This window comes from Corapipo altera, unplaced genomic scaffold (assembly GCF_003945725.1).
Source record: "Corapipo altera isolate COAL_440 unplaced genomic scaffold, ASM394572v1 61153, whole genome shotgun sequence".
Classification (NCBI taxonomy): domain Eukaryota; kingdom Metazoa; phylum Chordata; class Aves; order Passeriformes; family Pipridae; genus Corapipo; species Corapipo altera.
In genome coordinates this window covers 2,145,997-2,170,793 of record NW_020884958.1, presented here as the reverse complement: position 1 = coordinate 2,170,793, position 24,797 = coordinate 2,145,997, and the positions used below count along the sequence as shown (strand labels likewise).

At 42.6% G+C, this 24,797-nt stretch overlaps 1 protein-coding gene across 3 annotated transcripts in view; it reads left to right on the top strand.

The window, feature by feature from the left end:
* The first annotated feature begins 5,062 nt into the window (after window positions 1-5,062).
* PLPPR1 (phospholipid phosphatase related 1) overlaps window positions 5,063-24,797 on the top strand; it is a 121,702-nt gene continuing 101,967 nt past the window's right edge. The window contains exon 1 of one of the 3 annotated variants that reach the window (XM_027663857.1): window positions 5,063-5,141. The gene's annotated coding sequence lies outside the window, so the exon portion shown is untranslated. Of the gene's footprint in view, window positions 5,142-5,470; window positions 5,629-6,130; window positions 6,223-24,797 lie in introns of those variants that run through there. The other 2 variants (XM_027663856.1, XM_027663858.1) reach the window with 2 other exon arrangements.

Here is a 24,797-nt window from a genome sequence, read left to right as displayed (position 1 = left end):
ATTTAGGTGCAAAATCTGTTTTGTTCATCTCTTCCTGTGCAGGTAATTATGAATTTGCTGTTAGCCATATGGAGATAGTATCTTCTCTCTTGTTAATAGGAAGATATCAGAAATTTTAAGAAAACTAAAAAAACCCACCACCAATAACAACAAAAAAACTCCACCCCAATATTTGAGACATATAAACTCCTCAAATATGCTAAGAGAACAGCTTTCTAAGTTACTGCAGTTACTACCTGCTTACACCCACTCAACTTGAGCTTGCCTGCCAGTACACTTCATTATGCAAGTGTAATTTGCTATAATAAACCCCCAAGATCATTTTCTCAAACTTAGGTGTATCACACTCTATCAGCAGCCTTGTATGTATATATATGTGTAAACATATAGAGGTAGTTTGGTTTTTATTTTGCTAGAAAGGAACATCAATCTGATGTTGAAAAGCAAAAAACTGGTGTCTTGCTCCTTAGACAGGGAATCATTATGATTATTCCCTGTGTTGCAGGGTGTGTTACTCATTGTATTCACATCCCTCTTTGTTCCCATTCCCTCAACCTTCTCCATGGTGAAGACTTCTTCTGTGTCACTGGCAGCTAGGATTTTCATATCTGTAGCAGTAATGTAACATATTAGAAAGTGGTCTATTCCCTCTTTGTGGGCTTTAACTTGTGGATTAAGCTTGAATCCCTTCATCTCAGATAAAAAACTGGTCTTTGCATTTAGCCTACAGAGTGTTTAATGAGAAATAGCAGCTCCCATCATCTGTGGCCAAAAGAATCCATTTTATGTGAGGTTTGGGTATGGTGTTGTTTACGAAGCTGGTCTTACCTAAAGCTTAAGTGGAATACTGTTATCTTCACTGGCATAACAGATGGTACCTTTTCCTCCAACTAATTAGCTATGCAGTGCCTCGTCTGCAGGATGGGAAATCCTTGATGCCTCTCTGCTACTACCTCTTCCCCCAGATCTGTGCAGCAACCCCACCACAGACTGTCATGGTTGAGAGCCTGTTAGCCCGACAGAGTCCAGCAAAAAGTGTTCCCGATCTATTTCAGACCTTTGGAAATTTGACAGGTCACAATTAATCATGAGAGACTTGCTTGAGCTGTTGCTTGATGCAACAGCTTGATGTGGATTTGGCTCACACAGCTGAAATGGGAAGCCTCTAGCACTGGTTGCTGTGAAGACAGGTTTACAGAATCACAGAATCACAGAATGGTTTAGGCTGAAAGGTGCCTTTAAAGGTCATCTAGTTCCAAACCCCCTGTAATGCGCAGGGACACCCTCCACTAGATCAGTTTGCTCAGAACCATGTCCATGGGACATTCACCACCTCTTATGGCATCTCTGCAGTCTAGCCAGTGCCTGGTGTGGAGTTTCATATGAGGTCAGGGATGCTGTTTCCTCCCTAACCCCTTGGGAATTTCTTGGATGTGATGGTAGCCTACCAAAGCCTCTCCCAGATCTTAGAGAAACTGAGCTTTCAATGTGTTATCTAAGGAAAGCCTCTAAATGTAGATTTTAAAAGACTTTAGTGCTACAGTTGAGCAACCTGGTCTAGTAAAAGGTGTTCCTGTCCATGGCAGCAGGGTTGAAACAAGATGGTCTTTACAGTCTCTTCCAACCTAAACTTGTGTTATTCTATCCCACAGCAATGTGCCCTGCTATTGAGACTACAACTGAGATCCTTAAAAAAAAGTGTGCTGAATTTTCAACCAGAAACATCTGACACCAAAACAGTGGTATGGTTAAGTCTCTGGCTAGCAATGAGGGGAGTGTAATGTCATTTCAAGACCAGGAGAAAATAAATCATAGTGAATAGGAATCTGCCAAGCATGAATTCACTGGGAGCTCTGTAGCAGTCAGCTTCAGTTCTCCAGAGTGACACCTGACCTGCCATCATGGTCACACGCTTGGCTTTTGGTGCTTTGCAGAGCTGTATCCTAAACTGGTTTAGGCAGGACTAGTCTTGGTAACCCATCATTGCTGCCTGACAAGCACTTAGTAAAGATGGTTAAGTAAGTGCACTGTTCTCAGATAGAATGTACTCAGCTAAAAAAAATCCCCAAATTAGTCCTAAAGTTATTTTTTGTTATACTGGTTGCAAACTTTGCACCTCTATGCCTTGTACGCAAATCCTACAGCTGCAGCTGTATGGACATATGTATGTATGTATGTTGCCATCTTCTTGTTCTGTGCATAAGGAGGTGTGGGCATGAGTTAGATGTGATTATTCTGGACAGTGGAACATTTAGAAGTCGATCTGTATTCAAAAAGCTTTGCAGAAAGTCTATACTTTTGCACACTGGAAAGAGCATCAGGGTGAATGTATGAACATAGGATAATAGTGAGGCCTTACGTTGAATTCTTATGCACTAAACTCCGATGTGACTTTATCTGAAACTTCGTGTATATTCATACTGCTGTGGCAAAAAAGTCAGATGGGGAGATCAGAGAGGCATTTGTCAGTTAGAGAAATAAAGCAAAAAGTGCTGATTCTTTCTACTTTTTGAAGAAATTGCCTCACAAAATTAGCAGCAAGTAAACACATGCTAAATATAGCAAACACTTATGTTGTCACTATAAGCATCCTACTACAATATTTGATGGAGTAACATATGATTATGGTGACAGAGATTGTCCTGGATTTCTGGATTGGATCCACCCAAACACTCAGGCAAGCAAAGAGCATTGAACATGTCCTGCAATTGGCTTCAATGAAATTACTCCTTAAGAAGAGTCAGAATGTGAGATGTTTTATTGGAACTTCGATGGAAAGAAGATAAACTACTACCAGAAGCTAAAAAAAAAAAAAAGGCATTAAAAACTAGCAGTGTGAGTCCATGTGGGAAATACACATTTGTCATGAATGTTGCTGCACTCACTCTTCCATGAAGAATTACAGACTTCTGAATTGTTGCAATCCAGTCTTCAAACTCCAACACTAGATAAAGGAGCTGACAGATACCTGTGCCCCCACTGAATTATCATTGATTGAAAACTAAGATTTGTTGCTTTTAGCGGCAAAATATAAATCCTTCTCCTATAGTACACATCTTTGCCTCTTTTTTTCTGTCTACTATAGAGAGCCTCACGTTGCCCACAGGATTTCACAAACATGGGTGTGAATTCTTTCAGCAAGTTGGACAACCGGTTTCAACACACTCTGGATACAAGGTACACTATGATTCAAAACATAAATGTGTAAGGATCTCTGAGGAGATTAAAATCTGTTTAAACTACCGAGGTAGGTATGCTTTTCTTGGGAAATTAATGTATATTGCAATCTGAGGAACTGGGCATTTCTAAAAATCGCAGATGCATGTCCCTAAAACAAGATAATTTGATTGTTCTAGAGGCAACACATTCTGCTGAGAGACTGCATTCACCTGTTTTCTGTGGGGTGGGGTCATGTCCCCTGAGGCAGAAGATGCAGTTTCTACATGTTTACTATTTAGCAAGTGCTTCTGGTAAAAGATTACTCTTGTTTACACTTCTTAATTTGTTTTCTCTTTTGTTTGCTTGTTTTGTTCTCAAATGTTCCTCCTATTAATACATCTTCTGGAACTGCCTGGCCTACTTTAGGCTAAAAATAGTCCTTGTTGCTACTGCTGTAGCTCCACACAAGCCACATAACAACCACACCAGGAAAGAAAAACCCTCATGCCCTGCTGAGCTTCCCTGAAATGACAAGTGGGTCAGAAATCCATATGACCAAAAAGCAGGAGGAAAATGAATCCTGCCTTCCTTCTCTGCTTGTACTGGGCTTGGTGATGGTGCAAAGTGAGTGAAGAGCAGAAAGGTGTCTATGTGTTTTGGTTTCCCTCTGTCTCCTCTACACACATCAAGGACAGTAGATGACACTTCACTTATGGAGAGACATGGAAGAAACAATGAAACTGCAGGGATGAGAAGCTTCAAGGAAGACATTTGCATATTGGTTTCCAAGCAGTCATTCTTGAAATTAAGGTAATTGGATTGATTTCTTGAGTAAATAGCAATCTTTGGGTATGATCAGACCAATGCTTCTGATGCTGTTGCACTGCTTAAGTGAACAGGGTTACCCTGTCTCCTTCATTGGGCTGTGTCTGTGCTCCTGGTGTCTTAGAAAGGAAAAGGGCATTGGATACACAAACGTTTTCCTCTGCATTGCAGCAGACAAAACTTAACACTTCTCAACCTTGAGTGAAAAACTTTACACTACTTGTCTGGTTGTGCTCCTAGGTTCATGTGGCCAGTGATGCATACTGTGAGACACAAACAGTCTTACTGGCCTTACTGATGATCTCTGGCTGATAATGAAATGCGGGAGTGAAGAATACCCAAAAATGCTTCTGCAGCTACCTTGGCAACTGAGGAATGAAACTCTATTGCTCCACAGATAAAAATTGTGTTTCTATGATTTACTCCAGCTTGTGGGTGCTATTTTTTTTCCATTTTACACTTAAGGCATATTGGCAAGAGCATGTCACACGCTTGTTGGAAGCCAGGACTCTGTGCTCATTTGCAGTAGAAAATCCCCTGGGTCACATTTTTCTTTGCCCTGCCAGCTAGCTTGAATATAGTTGGGGTGGTACCATCCTCAGTTATAGTAACACATCTGGGACTTGGAGGCAAATCTAAGCCTAACACAGAGAAAGCACAAGCTATTCTACGTTCTCACTGATCTCATAAGGCAGTTTGTCGAGGACAAAGTTATATCGGGTACCATGAATTCAGGGTGTCCCAGCAGCTTCTGCACAGGACAGGAGCTGCTCAGGTGGATGGGGGGGGCACGGGTGGTTTTTGAGTTGGGACCCAAACGGCGTTGGTCAGCAGTCCTGCCTGGTGCCTCTGGAAGGGGGCATGCCAGTATTGCCAAGATCTGGACCAGGATCTACATCCCACCCTGCTGCCATTGACAACCCCTCTAACTCAGCGCATCCCCAGGGTCTTGAGGCATCAACACTGTTACGGGTCACCCAGACCCCATCCTTCTGTTCCTTGGTTGATTTTCTGCTCCCTCCCTTTTCGGGTGGTGCAGTCCCGCCCGCGGTGATGCCGCAGGGCGAAGTCGCAGAAGCAGCGTGATGCCCGCGGTGGGACCGGCGCTGGAGCAGCCGGGAGACCCTCCAACCCCCGCCGGGCACTGCCGACTGCAGGTAGCGATGTCCCCAGGCGGCGGACTCGGCTCCCGCCCTCAAGGAGGGGACCCGGCACCAGCCCCCAGGGAGGAGACAACCTGGGAGAAAGGGGCCGAGCGCAGAGAAATGCGGCGGCTCGGAGGGTCCCGCTCCCCCCTCCCCTGCATTCCGCCCGCCCCTCCCGGCCGGCCCCTGTCCCCTCCCTCCGCCCCGCCGCCGGGAGGGGGCTGGAGTCGCGTCCGGCGCCCGGGGAAGCAGAGGAGGAGAGGCGGGCGGTGTGGAAGGGTCTGGGCCGGCTTCTCCTGCGGGCAGCGCCAGGGGGAATCGGGGCGGGAAGGGGGGCGAGGCGGACGAGGCAGCAGAGGAGGCGGGCGGCGCAGAGAGGGAGTCCCGGAGCCGGCCCTCCCCGCCGCGGCGGAGGGCGGACCACGATGCCCAGCCGGAGGGCGCTGCCTGCCCGCCCGCCCGGACACCGCCGCCCGTAGCGGGGCTGCCGCAGCGCGGGGTGAGCGGAGCCGGGGGGCGCGGGGGTTGCCCGTGCGGGGCCGGGGGGGCTGCGGCGGGCGGCGGGAGCCGGGGCGAGGCGAGGCGGCGGCTTCCCCGCTCCGCACTGCAGAGCGGGCCGGGATGCGGGATGCGGTGGGTCATTGTCGGGGGTGGCAGAAGCGGCGCGGGGACGTCGCCACGGGTTGCGCTGCTCCTCTCGGGGGTGGGGGGCCCTTTTCTCGCGGCAGGTGCCGGCTGGCCCTTCGCCCTCCCTTCTCCACGGGACTCCCCGCGGGAACACCCCTGGGAACGCTTCGGAAAGAGGGTCGGTGGCCGCCGGCTCTGCCCCTTCTTTGCGGCGGGGCCGCGCGGGTGGGCTGCGGTGAGGGAGGGGGCTGCGGCGGCCACAGGGCATGATGGACGCGCCGCATGCGGGGAGAGAGGCTTTGGAGCAGAGATGCTAAAATGTCACCGCGTGCGATGTCCCTGTCAGGTCTGGATGCTTTGAGCGACCTCCCGCCACTGGAGTCTTTCTGCATCTCTGGAAAACCCCGGTGGTTCGGGAAGGAGAGAAATGCAGGTGTTTTGATCAGCTGTCATTCATAGCTTGCAGGTAGTGAGATGAGGTTTCCAAGCTCTGAGGTTGTACAGTAGTTCTCTGGCTCCTTGTAGGTGAATACTTGAAAAATAAATGTGTCAGAGTAACAGCACTCGTCTTGCATGCTATGTGGTCTTTTGTGGGGCATGAAGGCACCTAGTAAAGAGCAGGGATTCCAGCTGACATCCCCCATGCTTCAAATGAGATGGGTATGGTGAGAGAAAAGAGAGATCATGGCATTGTGTACGGACTTCTGCCTGTTTCTATTCGGACATAACACCAAGTTTTTTAAAAGACCTGTCATTTGAGTACAATGGTCTTTTGTGCTTGATTTGAGAAGGAAGGTTTCTGGACAAGTTACTATAGAAGGGGTTACCTCTGAGATGGAGGCTACTTGGTATGATTCCCCTCAGCCCTTGCATTTGAGGATCCTATTTAGTTTGAGGACATTGCTGTGGCCTCACTCTTTTTTAAGTCATCTCCCTGCTCTCAGGTCTGATTTTTGGGTTGACTATCTCTAAAAATAAAGACTGGTAAGACCTTAGGGGAAGGCCTTTATGCATCTGTCCACAAGTAACTTTGAATGTGCTGTACAGGAGGAGAATCTACTTTCGAGGCTTGACACAGAGGAGGAAGAAGGACAAAATTTACATCACCTAGGGATCTGTCAAGTACTGGGAGCTATGACAACAGCTCTCTGCTACTCTCCCTTATTTATTTGTATTCCTTCCTCTCCTCCAACTTTCATTGCTAGCTCTCATGTGGTATATTTCAGTGTTGGCTTATGCCCACTCTGAGTGGAAAACCAGTGATGCTGAAAAATATGCTAAACCAATGTGTAACAAGAATGATATTCAGTACTATGTCTCCTTTGATGGCGCATGTGAACTTGTTTCTATAGAGACTTACTGACTAGCCTTTGGTGCTTATTAACCGATTTCAACATACACAACAAAGATCATGTTTGGTTGTTTTTTTTTCTTCTGATTGATGAGACATCGGAGGAGAGAAAGACCTGGTGGGGAAGAGTATCCTTAATTCCTGAGCCATGGAGTCACATCTGTTCAGTTACAGATGTGCTTGGTCTGTAGGTGTGTAATTGGAGATGTATTTTGACTGGATTGAGAGAGTTCAGTAGCAGAAGAAGGAGATTTTTGAATTTGCAATTGCTTTATACCTTTTTTTTTTGTAATACTGTACATGAATTTTCTTTGAAAGCTATGGTCATCATGAAAAATCTTGATTTTTTTTTTCTTTGCTTACTGTTCCCTGCCTCTTTGTTCAATGCTAGGAGTCTGCCTACCATTGCACTTTGTTGTTTTTAGGGTTTTTTAAAATTGGCAAACATTTCCATAATTATTACTTCTATCAGATAGTATGCTGAACTCATTAGCCTATTTTCTAGTGCTCTAATTTTTCTTCTTAATAGTTTCTGCAGCCTCAAATATCTTGCAGTTCTGTGGGTAATACAACAGCATGATGGAGGTGTGTTTTTCCAGTTGTGTTCAGGAAGAGCTAGTGTGAATATCACTTTGGGATTTTATTGTGGTATTATCACTTATTGTGGAACTAGGCGCTCAATATATGCAAAATTGTCTAATGGAAAACAGCTACTTATCATCAATGCTTGAAAAAAGCATTTCTTTAATCCGCTCATGCTGTCCTATATGTACTGATTGAAGTTATGGAGAAAGACAAACCTTTTAAGTTGGTGACTCTTCAAGAGTAAGATCTGCCTTCAACGTTATTTTTCCCCATTGTTGTTTCCTGAAAATAAAGGTAGGACAAAACCAAATTCTGTAGTGCTGATGCCAGAAGCCTTTGTGAGCCTGTCTTTTCTCTCTCTAACTGGTTTGTGCCCAGAAAATCTGTGATACATGGTCAGTTCTCCACTTATTTTCACACAAGGCTGCTAAAATCAGCTGTGCTACCTTGTTCTGAGTGACTGAAATCAGAGTGGTTATTTCTTAGCAAGTGAGAACACCCCAGGTTATGACAGCTTTTGAAGCCTTTGCTGTGTCTTTAGTCTGTTGCTGTGTCTTTAGTCCATTGCTTCCCAGGTGAGATTCCCATGTGAATTAAATCAGTCCAGTTTTTGTTCTGTCACTCTGGTGGGCAGCTGAGAGATTAGTTCTCCTGAAATTGCTGCATGGTGTCTGCTGTGGCTCTGACTGGTTGTTGGTGATGCTCGGTGCTTTGAAGTTCCCAACTCTGGAGGATGGCTTGATGTTACATTGAATTCTGCAGATTTAGCCCTATACTATTCCCAGGACATATTTTCTTTATTTTTTCACGTGTCTTTTTTGTTTGTTTATTTGTTTTTATTTTGTTTGGTTTTAATCTGATGACAGAAAAGACAGTGCAAACATCAATCTGCAAGCCCAGTTCTTCTCTGAAGAGGACCCAAAGCTCTTGGAGTTTTTAACTGGTAGATGTTTGGACAGGGCATAAACACAAAAATAATAACCAACATGTTTATTGCTACTGCTGTGCGAAGTTGGTGCCACAGCTTGCTCACATGTCCTCTCTTACATATTTAGGTATTGTTTGCTGGGTTTGCATATCCAGAGTGAAACTTGCTTTTCAGTGGTGCTCTTCAGAAAATGCTGCTTGGCAGCAGCTGAGAGACCCATTGTGAGTGGCATTGTTGTTCATGATGCATGTCCTGATTCCGAAAATCTGGTGCTTTTGTTACAATTATGCTCCCACCGACATCTATTGGATGGAATGAGCAGGGGTTGAAGAGGAGAGGCTACAGAATCAGTAGCTACTTTTAGTAATCATTAGCTGGGTTTTTATATATGGGCCCAACATTCACTCTTTTTCTCCCTTTTTGGAAAATCTGCTTTATTGGTGGTGTGTACCCTGTGCACTGTCAAAACAGTGCTGAATAGCCCGCCTGTGTTGTAAATAATCAGACCTTCTTGTGAGAGCATGTAGTGACAGGACAAGGGGGAGTGGCTTCAGACTGAAAGAGAGTAGGTTTATATTAGAAATTAGAAAAAAATCTTTACTGTGGGAGTGATGAGGCACTGGAACAGGTTGTCTAGAGCAGTTGTAGCTGCGCCATCCCTGGAAGTGTTCAAAGCCAGGTTGGGTGGGTGTCTAGTGGAAGGTGTCTCTGCCTGTGGCAGGGGCGTTGGAATGAGATGACCTTTAAGGTCCCTTCCAGCCAAACTGTTCTGTGATTCTGTGAATCATCTGAGGGCAATTACACACAGTCCTAGGAAATTGAGGGCAGCGTCATTCATATGGTAGTCTTTGTTGTGCTGCTTTTTTTTCCTAATAAGCAAGTGGGTTGATGCTTGTTCATCCTTTTGAAGTACAAGATAACTTTCCTTACCCAAGTGGGTTTCTGTGTTTTATTTCAAAAGGGTTGAACTTTGTTAGTGTGGGATATAGGATCCCAGAACAACGTCTGGAATGCGTTGTGCAGCTTCCAAACTTTCTGGTTATACTGAAAATCATACGGGAGTGATCGAGGATATAATTAGTCTGAACGGGGTGGCCAGAGGCAGAGGAGTGAGGACAGAATGGGCTTATACATATAAGACAGTGTTTTGATCCATTTTTCTGAAGGATTCATGCTGCATTATTCTTGTATCTTAACCAGAACGAGAATTAGCTTGAGGGCAGATCCATGTGCAGAGATGTGCTGATCATTCATTTACCATGTCCTCTAGGGATCTGAGGATCAGCATAAATTGTAAAGGCATGCTGCTTGTTGCCAAATAACAGAATTGTGTCTGCCAGATAGAGATTTAAAGTCTTCTGTGGGCTTGGACATCCTTTGAATTTTGAGTAAGGCTTCTGCTTTTCTTGTTTTAGAGGTGTCACTGGAATTCATGACCATACAGGTCAGTCACGTTGCCACACTGCCACATATTCTCTACTCCTTTAAGCCATTTTTTAAATAGCCTTGACAATATATGGCTCCTTTGATTTTTATTTTCTCTTTGTTGTTCTCTAGCAAGTGGAAGGCTGCTCCTTTGCTCAGAAAATTTGTCTCATGGAGGAGCAACATTTACAGTTAATGGCTCTTGCTGTTGATGACCAAGGTTTTGTAGAAATCATGGCAAATGCCTGTGAGACACTAATATTTTTGGCAGCTCTAAGGTCACTAATTTTAAAACTGAACTCAGTTGCAAAACTGAGCTTCATTCCTAAGCCTGTCTAAGGACAAATGATGTGTAAGTCTAAAGAAATATGTCTGAATCTCATCCTGGTTGTCCCTGAATGCCTACTTAGAGCTTGTCAAAGCTCACATGTTTCTAGAGAACCTGAGAGTTGACCCTTGTAGAAGAGCTGCCCTATTCAGTAACTTAAACAGGAACATGAAATTGCAGTGTGAATTTTCATAGATGTTTCTTGTGCTGCTTTTTACTGCTTACTTGAGGCTCCAGTGAATTCAGCATCCTGCTTCACCATCCGTCAGTTTAAATCCATCAAAAAGTAGAGGAGGAGAAGAAAAAAAATCCAACTTCAATGGAAACATACACTGCAAAAGGCAGTTGTATCACATTTATATTCTGCTGTGTGCTTCTGTCACCCACGCTTGTAAAATACTCAGTGATGGCAAAATGAAGTACATTTCATTTCCACATATACAAATATTGTATTTACTGTGTAATTTCTGGTAGCTCTTCTATGGTAACTTATTTTTCTACTTGTTCCAGACCTTCCTCCATTCCTTGTGCATGGAGGGGGATGTTTAGTAATGCAAGAACTGAGGAGAAATTCAGCTATTTGTTTTTAACTGACTGAGGTATTAACTTGAAAAATGTAATTTCACGAAGTGCAGCTGGAATTTTTGGAGCATCCCATTAGAACCACTTATGGGAGAAAGGCAGAGAATTGGAAAAATGAAGAGTCATTGTAAAAGGGTGCTTTTTCTTCCCTAGAACACCTAAATCACTCTCTTTTGTACTCAAAGCTTGCTAGTAATACCAGTAAAACACACTCATTAATCTGTCAGAGCCACAAAGTTCTGATGGGAAGGCTGTATTTGGATACATGAAGCCAGAAGAACTGTTTACACAGACTTGTGAGGGACTCTTGCACTCTCACAGAGCAAACTCATGTTGCCCTATGCTAAAGCTCTCCTGCCTCATGATATGCCATGCCAGCTCAGCCAGCAGACCTGAGGACAAGCAGGAAAAGGGCAGGACAGCCTACAAAATGCAGGGCTGTAGGGTGACAACCCCAGCAGACTGGAAAGTGTCCCTAAATGCCATTTGTTTCTTTGTAAGGATTGTGCCCTCACACTGCAGAGCACAACAGTGCTGCTGCTGAGGACGCCCTGGAATGCTGTCCATACAGGAGGGAAAAGACGCTGAATGTGTTGAACAGGAGTGTTTGCACATTGTTTTGGGGTGATTTGGGGAGATATCAAGTAGCTCAAAACCTTTGGTAGGTTGCAGATCTATTGGTTGTAATCTGCCATTCTGAAAGTGGAACAGATTTTAAAGAACTGAGTGTGAAAAATTATTGGACAGTGGATCATCAGAGCAATTGGGATATTCAGGGATTTAAACTGCTGGTAGAAAGGGCTCCACCTTGAGAAATGCTTGGTGATATGGGTATATTTCTTAAGTGCAGGACCAGGTCAGGCAGAAGACACCAGTCTCCAGCGTTACACTTCTAACACTGGGCTGAGTCAAGGGAATTTCAGGCCTCCCCAGTGCAAATGTGAGCCATAAACTGATGAAGGTTTCACATCGTTGCATCACTCACACAAATAATTCTCAGTTATCTTGAGAATACAGTGAATGTTATTTGGAAAGACATGAGAAGGTGTAACACAGTTTGTCAGTTTTGAAAACCATTAGGAGCAGGTAATGTTTTTCAGCAAATAAAATACCAGAAAAATAAAATGCCATTCAAGAAATACTCAGCTTCCTGAGGCTTTCACTGAGACCCTACTTCTTGCTGGCTGCACAGGGCTGTGTAGTCCAAATGCAAACTTACAGAGCCATTTAGGTTGGAAAAGACCTTTAGGATCTTTTAAGTCCAACCGTAAACTGGTGTCCTGGCTACGTGGTTGCAAGTTGGTTTCCTGTGGTGATAAGCATCAGATGGAGAGCAGCCCTTTGGAGCAGCTTGTGCTTTTGGGAAAACTAGAGGTGAGTCATGGGTTGTAGCCACCACATCACTACTGTGAGTCTGCCAAAAACACAAGAGACAAATCATTTATACATAGTCATTTCAGGCACCACTGCAGCAGGGAATGGAGAGAGGCCATTGTTTTTGTGGGGTTGTCACATGCAGTACATCTACGTCTGCCCTCATGCATGCCCCAGTGCGTGCACCAGTGACCCAAATATCTGAGAAACAACAGGGGAATGTTCAAGTGTCTGAGGTTAGGTGAGGACAGCAGCAACTGTGAACAGAAAGGAGATGAGAGATTGGGTGATATTCAGCTTGAGCTTTACACAGAAGCTGTAATAATGCAGAGAACGGCATAAGGCTACATTAATCTGTGCTGCTGCCCGTCCCAGAGGAGATGTAAATCCACATCAATGAGACAACCTGGACAACCCATGGGCTGTCACTGGTTTCAGGTCACGGAGGTGATGAAGCTGGACTGTGTGCCACTTGCATCAGCCAACAGATTATGCAAGCCAGTTGCAGAATATTACAAATTCACAGGTGTTGAGCAAGAAAAGCTTTGCCTGTGCTACAAGGGATGATCTTTAAAGAGAAGCTGTTCAAGGACTACATGCCAATCATGCGCCTGTATGATATGCATGAAAGTGGAGGAGATTTTGACTAGAAATGGTGGGTCTGTGGCTTTGTTTTTCTTACTCAGATTCCATAGCAAAATAAAATTCTGCAACATGCAGAATTAGGCAGAAATTAGGCAGTGCAGAAAAGTTCTGGCCCAAAACACCGAGCAGAAATATTATGCATACAACTCTTCCCCTCCTCCCCTCCGTGCAGGGCTGTTTTTTGGAGGGTTTGTTTTCTGTTTACTTAAAATTGCAAACATAAAATGATATACCACTTTGAATTACATTAATGTTTCTTTGTTTGTTTGTTTTCTTTGTTTATTTCCAGTTGAGAGTACTGGGGTTTGTTGATTTTTTTGTGTTGTGTTAGTGCTGTAAATTAGACAGAGAAGATTCTACTTTTGACTTTGATATCTGGAGTAAGAGAAAGGATGTGGAGTTTGAAGTTGGAAAAGGAATTAAGGATCCAATGAAGGTCCCCTATGTCTGCTAGTTCTCTTTGTGTACATATCTGTGTTCATTATTTGATTCTTAGGGAGATTTTCTTGAGTTTGTGTTCAGTGATGGAAATAAGAGGTAAAGTAGAAGAATTGGTAACTGGGGAGGAAGTTGTTTAGGGTTGACCAAAGCCATAAGCTGTTTTTTGTGCTAACAGGAGGAAAACAGGGTGTCATTTCAGATATAATGAAATATTTTATTTCCTTTGTATCATTGTTTTATCTCTTTATGGTTTGTAGCTTCTTTGTGTAAAAATTTTATTTTCTTTACCCAGAGTTCAATTTTGAAAGTACCTGCTGGAGCTGACAACCAAAAGTGTGTTCCCTAGCCTCTCTGCTGCTCTTTTCTGTGGATTCAGCAGTCCCCTTAAGAGAAGGAAAAGCACAGCTGGTGTCCGTCCCACAGAGCAGCAGTTGTGTGAATTGGGTGGGTTGCATTTATCTGGTATTGGCAGTGATTCCCCAGAAAGTGACTCTATTTGTCCCTACAGAAAAGGGACCACCAAAGACAGATTTCCCTACAGCTCTTGAAATAAAAGATTGAGGCACTCTATTTATTTTTTTAAACCCATAACAATATTGTTGCTTAAGCATGGCATCAAACCTCGCTTCTGATCACCACAAGAGTAATGAATAAGCTATTTGCATGAAGAAATATTAGTGTCAAGTTAAAGAGCAACAGAAAGAGGCCCTGACTGGAATGGGGTGGGGGGGGGGGAAGTACATATCATTGACCTTATTGTCCTCTTGCTGTCTTTGTTCTCTAAATAAGAATATATAGGTCAAGGAAATGGTAAATAAACTTGATGACATTTTTTCAATACTGATAGCTCTGTATCTTCTCACATGGCAGTCTGTATTTTCCAGTACATACTGACCTGCAATTAATCTGCAGTCATCTATCCAATCAAATGCTCATGTCTTTCCAATCAACACCACTGGGGTGCTCAAAGGAAAAACAAATCTCTCATAACATCATCTAATCCGTTTTCAAGAAGGAGCTCATTTTGTAATGTCTTCCAGCCCAGCAGCCCTATAAACATTCTTTTGGTGTTCAAAAACAATTTAATTAGGAGATAACTGGTGTTTGAAAATAATTAATATCAAAAGTTTTAGTTAATAGTTGATATAAACTGTATTCCACCTTGAGTTAGACTCAGTTGAGTTAGGGATGGATGTTACTAGATTCCTGGTGATCTGGAGATAGGCCAAAAGTTGGAATATGTTGTTTCTTCAGAACACGATTTTGAAATTTTATTACTGATCCATGTCCAGGGTACCATCAACATGCATATCCCCATTGCCCTGACTTGCACTGTTGAACTGGGCTGTGGGAGGTGCTTGCTTTGAAAATGGTTGTGTTGCTTGTTGCCACACTCCTGGCAGCAGCTGAAGACTTAAGTCCACGATATCAGTGCTCTCATAACACAGCACTTGCTGTCTGGTCTCTGGCTGATGGATCATTGTAAAGAGAGAGAGAGCCAAAGGGAGAATATGGCAGTGGTGATGATAGGGATGATACACACTGAGTGACTGAAGTTCTCTGCTTTGGATTTCGGCATTATCAGGAAGGAAGTTTCTGACCAATTTTGCAATATTTTTTCCTAAGTATTTTAAAAAGTTAATTTTGATAATAGAAATAGGTAGTTGACAAATATTTTAGGACTGTTATTTTCTTTAAGTGTTCATTTGCTTCCCAGAACTCAGCTTAGCTAAGATATAACTTGTCTTCTTCAGTAATTTCTTCTTGGGAAACTAACATCTTCATAACATTTCCTTAGTGTTGCATCATTTTATAATGGTAAGGCTTCATTTATCTTAAGAAGAATTACTTCCTTGGCTTCATTTATACAGTAGAGACAGTATCTGCCGCTGTCAGAGACTTGGTCTGATGGATGTATCTTACAGTCCTTCAAGATGACTTAATCTGCTCCAAAGTTATTCATGGGGTTTTTGGCTGAATAACTCAGTGAAATGGTTTCCCAGATCTAAAATATACTCCCTCCAGAGAACAGATGTTTGGTTGCTTTATTCCTTTTATGGTGCAGGAAAATAGGCTTGTAAATGTGAGCACTGTGAGTTCCAAAGTCAGGAGGACTTAAAAAAAAAGGTAATTTTTGAAGGAACAGAATGATTTTTTGAGTCAAGGCTACTTTTCATTATTCTTTTGATACCTGTTTTCTGGTTCCTGAATTCCTGCTGAGATCATGCTGATTCCTAGTTCCAAGATGTTTGCTCTGGTATAGAGAGCTGGGAAAACAGCTGTTTGGCTTGAAATCCCATTACACAGGTTTCATACTAAATTTTACCAAGGAGTGAATGGAAAGCACACTTGCTGTTTGCAATGATGTGATATGGAATGATTTTTAAAAATCTTGGTGCATTGTGGAACAACAGAAAGCAATTATTTTAAAATTGCCATTCCTTTTCCTTGTTATTCAAGGTAGGATAGATAGCCATAGAAAAATTCTGAGTATTATCGTTTGTAGAACTTCATTTATCTTGGTGATCTTCAGCAGAAGCCAGGCAATGATGCAGGTAATTTAAAAAATAAATTGAAAGGGGGAAGTTTATTTGTTTTTCTCTCTTATGAAGCATTCAACAAGGGAAATAGAAAGTCAGGAATAAAATCTACACTGTCTTGCAAGGAGACGTGAATGTGTCAGGTGGTAAATGGTATGTTACTCAGAACAGAGAGAGCACAGTGAACGTTTCAAGTAGAGCTCATATCAAACCACGGGACAGAAGAGCACATATTGAGATTTTTGCATCCTGTGTTCCAATGAAGAAGTAGTATCAATTCCTAAGAGGGTTTTGATTGGCATTAAATGGCTTTGTGGATAGGGAGAGATGATAGGAGGTCAGGATACCCAAGTCCATTCAGACCTAAGGCCAGTGTGTTTTCTTAATCTTGTAGTTTGTCCTTTGTCACTTCCTCCATCCTCTTGTAACAGAAAAAGCATTTTTTTCTCCCTTGTCCATGCCCTTTGCCGTCAAGCCACATATGTGAGGTGTCCACTTCAAGTCTCAAACCAGTCATGTCCCATCTGCTTCATCCTCCTCAACATTTCATGTACTGTAACTTTATCATAACGTTTACTTTACCGTAATGTTTTTTCTGCTTTAAAGTTATGCTTTGATGTGACTATCTAAGTTGTGTAGCTCTTCTGGGGTTTGTTTACTTATATGTTTTCAGTGTCAGTGTTTAATAGCCTAGCTGCCAAGTGTCAGGTCCTTTTCAGGTTTGTTTCCACGCTTGGCTACCAGAGAAGTCTGGTGTTCTCTGACCACCTTGCTTGGCCTTCCTTAGTACATTGCTCTTGTCAATCCTTATTTACCTTTATCTCTTACAGTTTTGATTTCATCTTCCTGTGATGATAACAGAAGGGGAAACTGAAACTTCCTGCATATCAGGAAAGTAAATTGAGATTGCTGGCAAGTTTTAGTTATGGTGTTCTTGGTAGCATGTACACCTTTGAGTTTGTTTCAAGCTTCAAGAGCCTCAGTGGGAGACTCAAAGTTTTGTTCAAATCATCAGTGATTCAAGACAGGTAGTTTTTAAAATTATTTGCTTTTAAGCCTTCAAACAGCTCTTCTGCTGGAAGATTTTGCTGATAAGCTGTTAAGCACAGCAGGTAATGGAAATATTTCAGTGCAGGTGAGTGAGAGGTGGGAATTAAAAACCAATTTTCAGGACTTCTCTCTCCCTCTGCATTAGTGTAGCAGAAGCAGTTCATGCCCTGTTTTATCAGTTTGCTGTAAACAGTAGCTGAACAGTTGAGCAGTGACAGCTTGCAAACAAATGCTGAGGTGCTGGGAGGGTGTAGCTGTTACCCTGAAAGTTGTGCAAAACTCTGCATTTAATGTGTGCTCAGTATATCCATGTTTGATGAGTATCAGTTACCACAAAGATGGACTTCCAGCGGGAGGGCAGAAGGCAAGTGAGAATGAGGTAAATTGGAGGTGGAGAAGGAAGGGAAAGAGTGGTTATTTTGTGAGCATCAGTTGCATTGGCAAGTGTTACTGGAATGGGAGTTGGTCTCTCTTTTTACCTTCCAGGCTGAGCAGAAGATGGGGTCCCCCCACTTGGTGCTGGGGTGCATGAGGATAAATTGATAATCAATTATGATTATGTTTTGAGTCTTTCAGCTCAGGGTGGTATTTTTGTTATGTACCAAGGGTTTCCTTCACCACTGACCAAACCAATTGCTAGCTCCATTAAGGCTGGATGTGAAAAGTGCTGTCCTATTTCAGGCAAAACATCTTGGGAACTGGAAAAAGTTAAATGTTTATTGACTCCCTCATTGTCATGTGTTGTAGCACTACTGTATTTGCTCAGAAAGATAATTTGACAGTTTGCAAAACTGGCTCCAATGAAACTATTTGCTGAAATGCAAAGCATCAAACCAAAAAGGTTTTCCAGAGTGGACCAAGCTCAGATAATTTATCAACTCATGCATATGTTAACACAGAATGTCATCCCTCTAAACCAGTCCTATACTGAAGAGCTGTGATATCAGGCCATGCAGTTCCTTATTAGTATGCCTGTGGCACTTCCAGCTCTCCTCTGCTTCTGCACTCAGAATGTGCTCTTGATTTGACCCTCTGTGCAAACAGGGAGTTTCCTTTGCTGGTCTTTTAAACATAGTAATATATGTCTTGTCTCAGGAACATCCTCTAAAAAGGTATCTAAGCTTTCTAAGTATCTCCCAGAGAAGCATTCATTCCTTTCCCCTCTCTTTTGACCTGTGCGTGAAGGTGCAATTCATGGTACTGATCTGTCAACAATACCCTGGTTTGTTGCAGTGAGTGAAGTTATACAGGTTTATACCAGAGAATGGCACATCTTGTATGAAAGGTGAAATATAACCCTACGCATGTAGTTTAAGTTTTATGTACTGCACAGCATTAGGTGGGTTAAGCAGGATGAAATTAAGCCAAATAGAAAAGTATTTTCTATTTGCATTTTTCCCCTGTTTTCTGGTTTGCTCAGGTTAAGCAGTGATTAATGCAGGCACTCAAACTCTTTTTAATGGCTGTATTCCTTAGAAATTGCTTGGTTTTTTAGAAATCTTCATTCTGATAAAAAAGTTGCAGCTCCCATCTTGGCCATAGTTGCAGACATGAAAATGAAATAGGCACAAAAAAAAATTGCAAATGAAGTCTGTGGGTATCCACATTTCAAGTTAAATGATAGACCTTTCCACATCAACTCATTCACAGGTTGGAGAAGCTATGCTGCAAGAGATTCTCAGATCACCTTTCCCCTTACTATTGCTGAGGTTTTTTCATAGAATTTGATAGATCTTTAATTCTCTTGAACTTAATGGCAAAGCTTCTACTGATTCAGTGGCGTCAGGGTTTGACCAATATTTACAAGTGCTGTAAATCAACCTCCTTTCTCCCAAACTTAGAATCATTAAGGTTTGAAGAGACCTCTAAGATGATGGAGTCCAACCTTTTACTGAACAGTGCCAGGTTCACTGCTAAACCATATCCCTAAGCATCACATCTGCATTTTTTCTGAACACTTCCAGGGACAGTGATTCCAGCATTACCCTGGTCAGCCTGTTCCAGTGCTTGACTACCCTTTCAGTGAAGAAATTTTTCCTAGTATTCAATCTAAACCTCCCCTGGCACAACTTAAGTTTTATCTTACTTAATGTAAAAATGACAAATGCCTGAAATAAATAATTAAACAAGTGGTCTATCTCGCCTTGATTTCAAATGTTTTCCAGGGGACATTTTTGCACTACAGTGCTTGAGTTTGTTTATAAGCACATATGCTGTGCATGCTGACATACAATGAACACCAATTTATTAAGGCATTTCTCTTCCAGCTAAATGTATGTTTGGCTGTTTTGAGTCAGACCTCAGTATAAGCTCACCTCTCTTTTTGCTGTCAGCTTCCACTCTGCTTTGCGAGTGCTGTCTCCCAGTTTCACAAGCAAATGGAAAGACAATCAATTCAAATTAGCTTCTCTGACACAGAAAAAGACCTGGAGCTTTCTGGAATGTGTAGCATCACACTGAAGAGCTGCTAATGCTGAGGGACATCTTCAGGAAGTTTCACTTCCTGGTGATTTGGCCAGAAAGCAAATGATGGATATATAAATTAGCTTGACAGAAGTAGAAAACATGGGTACTTGGATACATATAGGTCATGAGTCTTTACCTATCTGTCCAGGGGTTAGGAAAGAGCTGTAGGTAAGTTTATTATCCTGCAGTGAGCTACCACCTGCCAAGCTCCTGGACGCTCTCACTGTCAGGTGGGATATTGGGCGGATTTGTGATTGCTGTGATGCCTTTATGCCAGTCCCAGTATCTGTGGTTGGAAGTGCAACTTTTCTGCTGATAAATGGATGCAGATCAGGCATCCAAGCTGCTCCTATTTCCAGTAATTCCTTGCCTTGTAAGCATCATCCTGAAGAGGGTACTTGGGAAGATGAATCCTAATGTTGTCTTTCAGGGCTTGAAGAAGGCAGGGCCTGAGATGGGTTGCTACAACTGACACATGTTGTCTAGATGTGGATATAAAAGGAGAGACTCGATCAAAGATTTAGAGTGTTTTCAACAAAAACAGTGCACATGTAACTGAGAGAGATTTGGATGAGGAATGGTGTTTTTAGCATGCCTTTGACCATAGGACAGGCTTCTGTAACTCTCAAGGGTTCACAAACTATAAAGAAAATTAGCCTAGAAATGAAAAGCACTTAAAATTTTTAGTCTCACTTTGCTATCCACTTATTACTATCAGAACATAGCTGAGTTTGTTAATGAGATATGCCAATTATAGGAGTTTTCTTTCTCAAAACTGTAGGGAAAAAAAGATTTTTAAGGTCAATTGCCTTGCCAATTGCCTTGTCTTTTTTTTTTTTTTTAATAAGCTATACTCTTCTTTAGAATGATTCTGAAAAATAGGTTTTGAGGAAAGAACAATTACCATGGTCAAAATTAAAAGCAAAATTTAAAGCCAACTTTAGTATTCTTTTAATGCATGTGTTTTCAAACCCAACACATTAAACTGAAATGTAGTTCCCTTCTGTGCATGATGAAAAGAAAGAAATTGTAAGAATTTGAAAAATCTAGGAAAAAATTATTATGTGAAATCTGTATATGTGCCATAGTCTTCTCTTGTAGATTTCTCTAACATAAAGGTGTGTTTCTAAGTAGCAGGTTTCCTTTTTATCATAAGGGTGTTACATTATTGCCATGATTGACATACCACTCTTCACACACAGACTTCAAGTGGAATATTAACCAGTGTCAGTTCAATTGCTTCTCCTCTCGAAGGCCTGCAATCTTTGGATAAAAGGTGGGAGAATATCCTGACACTCCAGTGTTCTTTATCATCTCTGCCGTGCCCTGTCAGGATATATTTCCTTTTTTGTTGGAAAACCTGCTCTTTGACCTTTCTCCAGCAGCCTCACCAGGGACACCTCTGAGAGCTCTTTTCTAAGAAAGAGTTGTACATTCCACATCCATAGCTGCACTTAAGCCCAGCTGGACACACCAGGCCAGGCTCTGCTGACACCTGCATCTCTGTCAATCTATGTCAAGGCTTGTGAAGAAAAGCAGAACTTAGTCCTGTGAGTTCTCTAATGGATTCCACTTGCCAGTGCCATGGGATTTGTTTTGTCTCTTCTACAAACTCACCCTGAAACCTCTTTGCTGATCTTACCTACTACCCTCTGACCTAGACTCTCTCTGGAAAAGCATCAAAGCTAACCTCTTCTGTCCTTCTCACTTCACAGTATACATTTGTTTGCAGTGACCTTCTTTTGGAATGATAGCAAAGCTTAACATCTATGGTACATCTCACTCGTGCTGTGAAGTATTTCTATTTCACCAGAGTCATAGTGGGGTGGTCTGTAGGAGTCAGGCAAAGCAAAGTCTGAGTGCCCTTTGCTTTCAGGTGTCTATGTGAGGGCTGAAGCTGCTGGGGTTGTTGATGAGGAGGGAGCCTGCGATACCTGCACCTGGTTTTTCTGCACAAAGCCTTTGGTGCTACAGAAGGTCATGTGAGCTCAGGAAACCAGGGACACACTGTAGGTACGTTTCCCTGGACAGGGTATAACACTGCTGGAAGGCTGATCCTTGGATTCTACCAATGACCTTTTTTTCTGTCCACATAGAATGGTGCTGGGAGCCTTCATCTGGGAGAGCTGTATTGAAACTTCCCCTGCCTGACACTGCCTTGAATCTGGCCCATCTCAAACAAAGGCAGCATTCAGTATGTGATTTGAGGTGGAAACAAAGCAGCTATATCTCTAAAACTCTTTTTCAGCTACCCTTGCAGCTTCTCTGTCCTGTCAGCATTCCCCTAGATCTCTGGCCCTGCTCATCAGGCAGGAAAACAGCTAAGACACTGCTCAAAGCAGCCCTAGGGCTGCTCCAAGTGCATCTGCCCAGGAAGTGGATTTGTTTGAATGGGAGCCCACCAGGCTGCATCATAGCTAAGTGTAAGTTTAAAAATGTCAAGGTCAAGAGTTAGGCCCTAGAGACTTGGAGAGAGGACATCTGCCTAAGAGCATGGTGAGTGCAGGAGTCAGTCACCCAGAGGGGAATTTTGTCACATGCTTGGTCATGATTTAAGCAGTTAACAAAGGGTTACTGCAGCCAATGAAGGTCATTTGAATGTAATTCCATAGCATCATAGAATGGTTTGGGTTGGAAGGGACCTCCAGCCCAAGGGTGTTGTCCATCCCCTGGGTGTCCAACCCACATGCACATGTGTGCATATGGCCAGGGACACCTTTTACTAGACCAGGTTGCTCCAAGCCCTATCCAACCTGGCCTTGAACACTTGCAGGGATGGGGTGTCCACAGCTTCTCTGGGCAACCTGAGCCAGGATCTCACCATCCTCATAGCCAAGAATTTCTTCCTGATATCTAAACCTGTCCACTTTCAGTTTAAAACCATTGCCCCTTCTTCTGTAATTTCATGCCCTTGTCCAAAGTCCCTCTCCAGCTCTCTTGTAGCCCCTTCAGGTTCTGGAAGGTGCTCTAAGGTCTCCTTGCAACCTTCTTTTTTCCAGGCTGAACAATCCCGATTCTCCCAGTCTTTCCTTATCCTTCTGGCCAGTTTTCCTGTTTGACAGTAATGATACCACTGGATGTTAAAAACCAACATTTGACTTATAATTCAGCATACTTTGGATTGTATTGGACCCTTGAAGTTTAATCCATTTTGCTTGATTAGCTTTAAGTATTTTCTCCTTTTGAGCAAGCTTTATGATTGGCATTGCTTTGGAAGCTCACAAGTAGAAAAGTGATGATTTGCTGCATCCAAAATGAAAACCATTGAAAGGAGCTATAGCTAAATTTTTACCTTGGTGAGGACCGAAATTTTTCAGTTAGCAAAAAAATAAAACCAACTCTCAGTCAGGAACAAAGCCCTGGCATCATTGTACTTCCAGTTTAACAGCTGGAAGTACAGCCCTGAGGATCCAAGAGCTATACCTGGCCATAACAAGAAGAAAGTCGGTGTGGTAATATTTTGGTGAGATGGAATGAAAGGGTTTGCAAGGAAAGCTTGTAGCATAGGGTATGTTAATTACTATCCAATTTCTTCTCAGTCTTCAAGGAATGCCAGTTTTATTTAACCAGATTTTTTAAATATTTCATTTCCTGAATGAGGCTTTTCATTTGCCTTATAATTTTGGAATTGCTGTGTTGCCTGAGCAAGACAGAGATTCACTGTGTAGTACTCATAAGTGAGATAAATAATAAACCTTTGAACAGCATTTAAAAGTGTGTTCATCAGAAATTCAGTGTCTTCCCAAAGATGCTGTTAGATGTTCAGCCATCTTCTATAGCCCACGAGCTGAAAGGAGTGGTTTAAACCAGAGGCGTTGTTTGTTGCTGAGTGGCATCTTTTACAGCCAGTTGGCAAGAGGTGGAAGAAAATCTCATATGTTCAATGTGAAATATGGGTGTTATTGTCTTCTGTATAAGAAGGTAAACTAGGAAAACCAAATGAAGAGGAAGGCAAGGAACTGATCCAGTCAAATTGAAGGTGATCGAGGTTATACCACTGATTCACAGAGGGCACTGGATGATAAGATGCCATTTGGAGCCTGATATTTGCTTCACTCAGATGGCAGCCTGAGAGTAGTGGTTGTGCACTTGAGCTGTCCTCAGTTTCAATACAGAAATTCAGTGTCTTGGTCGCTGTGCTGTTGTCCTCTTTATTCATCTACCATTCATCAGACTCCTTAGATCCTCTCAACTGCCTTTTTCCGTGGTCCAGCTGTTTAGTCTCCATTCCAGAGCTCTGCTGCTGCAACTTATTTTTCACTGGGTGGATTGAGGTTTCTTCCTTTTCTCAGCAGGGGTGGATTTCATCTCTGATATGTATTCTGCATTATGTTTATTATGAAATATATTGCATTTTTAAGAATTCATAACATATCATGGTAATATCTTGATGCCCTGCACAGGTGAACTCCTGTTGGTTTCCATACATACTCTCTGAGTCTTGTCTGCATGGCTTTATCAAAACCAAATGTAAAAGTATATATAAACCAGGTGCTTTTTTACCTGCTGTTACTTTTTTTAACTTTTTGTATTTTTTTCTTTTTCTACCTAAACCCTTTTCTAAGAAACTCTCTAGGACTGTATTGTCAGTTGCAAAAAAATTGAGGTATGTAAAAAGAGAAGGCTACAAACTCTGGTGACTTGCATAGTCTAGAGGTAGCCTCAGCTGTGTTTCTTGTTCCAGTTGTGTCCAGAAAGACTTGTGATACTGTACAGAGGCTGGTTAAGCAGAAAATTGCTCCTTGTAGTGCTTCTCTGTTCCCTCCTTCATGCTTGGCATGGTTGAAGAGAAAGGAGGTCTCAGGTAATCTGGTAATAGTAATCTGTTTGTGGCTGGGGGAAGGAAAAATTGATGTGGTGATGAAAACTCTGACCTTGCTAAGTTGTGTGTGTCCCAGTCCTTTGATGATAGCTGAGAACTGCCTTCATAGGTTTGGACCTCTGAAAAAAGGAGTTGCTACCACTGCCTGAGCTTGCAAGCAATCATAAGGACATACAGAAGGGAGGAAGACTTCATACCCTACTAACAATAAGGAAGATGCAGTTATTGTTTTTATCAGGCTAGACTTGCTAGCTGCTAGATTTTGCAGCTTATAGCTGATGGATTTGCAGTACGAGCTTATAGAGTTAGAACAGTCTTTTTCTCTCGGGTGCGTTTCCTTTGGCTTTTGTTTCACATTCCCTAGGATTTCTGTTACTGTCCACTGTCCCCCTAACTGTTAGAGAATTTACTTCATTTCACCTTCCTAATAGTAGCACATGACTTTTAAAAAGAAGCCGAAATTTTTTAAGAGTGTGGGGCATGTGGAATTGCAAGGTAGTTGCA